Source organism: Hippoglossus hippoglossus, chromosome 1 (assembly GCF_009819705.1).
Source record: "Hippoglossus hippoglossus isolate fHipHip1 chromosome 1, fHipHip1.pri, whole genome shotgun sequence".
Lineage (NCBI taxonomy): Eukaryota > Metazoa > Chordata > Actinopteri > Pleuronectiformes > Pleuronectidae > Hippoglossus > Hippoglossus hippoglossus.
This window is the reverse complement of record NC_047151.1, coordinates 25,757,076-25,760,578: the sequence shown is the minus strand read 5'-3', so window position 1 is coordinate 25,760,578 and position 3,503 is coordinate 25,757,076.

Sequence of the window (3,503 nt, the reverse complement as noted above, 5' to 3'; positions counted from 1 at the left end):
ACAAACTGCTTCTCACCACTTCATCTCTGCCACGTTAATCGAGATGGGCTAATAACTTGAGTGACCAAACAGTTACTGGATAATCCCTGCCACGTAATGATGAGTGAAAATCCATCCATGCTTTCTTTAGTTAATTTGTACACATACACACACACATGTTTCCATTCGTGACCAATTCATGCCGAACCTTAACCCAACCAGAATTCATATCTCATGGTCCCTAACCAGGACCTCAGTATGACCGGGCTTCAACATGTACGGTTACTAACGATCTCTGGTGAAACACTGTCGATCTTTTAAATTGTGAGAACATTATTTAAAGGATTTAGACGTATGGGATTGGGAGTGTGTTTGCATGTAATTATTTGTGAAACTTCACCTCTGGGATATGTGATGGAGCACGGCTCATCTTCTGGTCTCTGCTGATTTGAGCACATTCTGCCTTTAGCATAGGTCACAGTGAAGCAGGCTGATGTGAGAGAAGCTGGACAAAAGAAAAACGACATTCTGTGGTGAACAGTGTTTCACAAGCTTTACAATTCAAGGCACCAGGATATGGAGCCACATGTTGTCACTCACCCACTGAGACTTCAGGGGCTCTGAGATGCTCGTAGCCTTTGAGAGCACAGGAGTATGTGACTGATTCCTCGCTGCTGATTAGCTCCTGGTACCAAGGAGACGAGTCCTGATAGAGAAAGTCTGTGTTCTTGTACCAGATATAGACCACAGGGCTTTCAGTCAGAGGACAACTGCTGCTGCACATCAGGGACACTGTCTTTTCTCCTGTGGCAGGAAACACCTTCACCTGCAGGTCTGAGAGGATGTTGAATAAAACAAGAATTAATGCACTGATGTTATTTTTGCAGTAATAAATTAATAATAAATAACTGAACCACTGTACCTGCAACAAGGAGCTGAATGACTCCCCCCTGGCATTTATTTTGTTTGTCATCAACGTCACTACAACAGTAAGTGTTTTTATCACTCTCTCTCAGATCATTGATCGTAATAGTGAAGTCGCTCTCTTCAGATATGTTCACACGTTTTCCATCTGCAAAGATCTGATCTTTAACCTTCTTGTTGTCCTCCCAGCGAACAGTGAACCATGTCATGCTTGATTTGGGACGTTGAGCTGAGCAGTGTAGATCCACTGATGAACCTTTTAAGGCACAGATGCTCTTTGCTCCAACCCCTTTAACAGAAAAGCATTTTTACAGTTCTTAACTTCTAGTAGATAAATTGTACATTAATTGTTTTTGTAAATACCGATTTGCTGTAATATATGTGAAGAGCAGAATCTGAGAAAATATTTTGAGCGTTGTCTTTTTTTCTTCCAATCAATCTACAATTGACTAATATGCTGATAAACATTTAAATTTCTCATGGTTCAGTTCTGATTCACAGTTAGTATTGTAGAAATAAACGGTCATTCATACCTGAGATGTACAGGAACAAACCCATGAACACACATTCAGCTCCTGCCGACAACATGGCCAGTGTTGTCTTCAGCTTCTCAACAGAAAGTATGACTTTAAATGAATGGTACAAATCTATCACAGAGAAAATGAAAGACTGAAGTCAGAATGGTCTGTTTGTCTGTGGGAGACTGTTTGTCAGACCTCAACTTGGAAAAAATCGCTTCCTCATAAAAAGAGCTCATTGCATTTCCTCTTTTATGTTACTTGCCTGCTAACGTGTTAGATTGTGTATCTGTCGCTTGTAGATACTGACAGTAACGTCAGTAAAGCTTTGCCTTGCAGCAATGTTCTCACAACTTAAACACCATGTTCATGATGTCATAACCACAAACTCACAAGTTTCATTTGTGAGCAGCAATAGTCTCTTAATAATCATGGGAGTGTTTTGGATGTAACATAATAAACCTAGAGTTCCATCTCCCATTGCCTTTTAACAAGTTTCTTAGCTGTTTCTAACATTAAACTAATTTGAAACTAGAATGTTGCTCTGACAGTCCATACCTCCACCAAGGCTAATAAGTATTATGTAATATGTCAAAGCAGCGTTTCCAGTTAATTATCCAGACGGTGGCGGCCACCAGATTGTAGTTTGTTCCACCACATTTTCATAATCAACCAAACCATTTTTACGCTTCTCTTATTGTTATAACATGGAATCTCTAGATTGGTGTTTTGCCACATTGCTGCATTGTATCGTTTTGTGTCGTGCAATTTGCAGCACTATTTGCCATGTGCTTGCACTATCATCCCTAAAGTTTTTACCATCCACGCAGTCAGTCAGACCTCAGTTTCAGCTGCAGTTGTGTGCTTGTTTGCTGTCACTTGGAATTAACCATATACGTATTGAGTTAAGTTTGTGGGAAACTTCCTGTGTGTATTCTTCCTTTGGCCACGTCCCACCCCTCCACAAAATGTCATGGCTATCAGTTCATTTGTTTTATCTGTAATCCTGCTAATTTAAAAACTCAAACACTGATGAATACATAATCTGCTTTGCGGAGGAAATTAACTTTAGGCTTCCTTTGCTGTACGAACAGTGCTAGGACCCAGGTGTTGTGCAGGCTGGCACATATCTGCATCTGTTTATACAGTTTATCAGGTTCACATGTCAAATCTATATTTCAAGGTGAACTCTAATCTAATCAAGAGGCCAAACAATAACATCTCGATTTAAATTGAAGTTTGATAACGTCACAGTGATTTCCCAGAATCCGTTTCAAAAAGACCTTTATGTAAACAGACATATTGTACTTTGAACTTTTAGGGCTATTTGTTTTATGACCATAACAGCTTTCAAATATAGACACAGATAATTTTATTTGTTGAACCTGTGTTAATGGGATAAACGCAACATTCACACTGTATAACACTTCATAAAAATGACATGATGAACTTATTATGCATTGAGCAGACACAGAGGAAAGCTCCACCATCAGCTCTTTAGCTGCTAAATGCAAAGCTACGTTCATGAGCGTTTGGGGCCGAGCAGATAAAACAAAATGGCGATGTTTACATAGACAGCAATAATCTCACTATTGACCCTATTCTGAACAAGACATTTCAATTATGATGCTTACGCTAAAAGATTATTCCATTCCAGCAAAGTGTGATTGTGTTTTAAAGTAAATGCTGTAGGTTTTCAGGGAGGGGGGGGGGGGGGGGGGGGGGGGGGTTACCTTCACAGTAACTGAGGTGCAGTCACACAGGAACAACCTCCCTCTCTGTTCCACTCTCTCTTTCCTGCTACAATCACACAAAGAGTCCGTCAACGTCCTGATTTGGAGTTAACTCAACGCTTCCTCCTCCATCTGGAAGCCAGCGTGGCCTTCAGAGCACTGCCATGATGTCACCTCACTGTGAGTGTGTGTGTCACATGTTAACACACACAAACACAGGGTAAACACTATCTCCGTTACTTCCCTCCATTACCCCTCTTTCGACAGCATAGCATTGTTTACGAGCCAAAATTACCACATCAGCAGCCCTCAGAATACACCCCACATCCTTCGCTCTCAACCCGGCGAC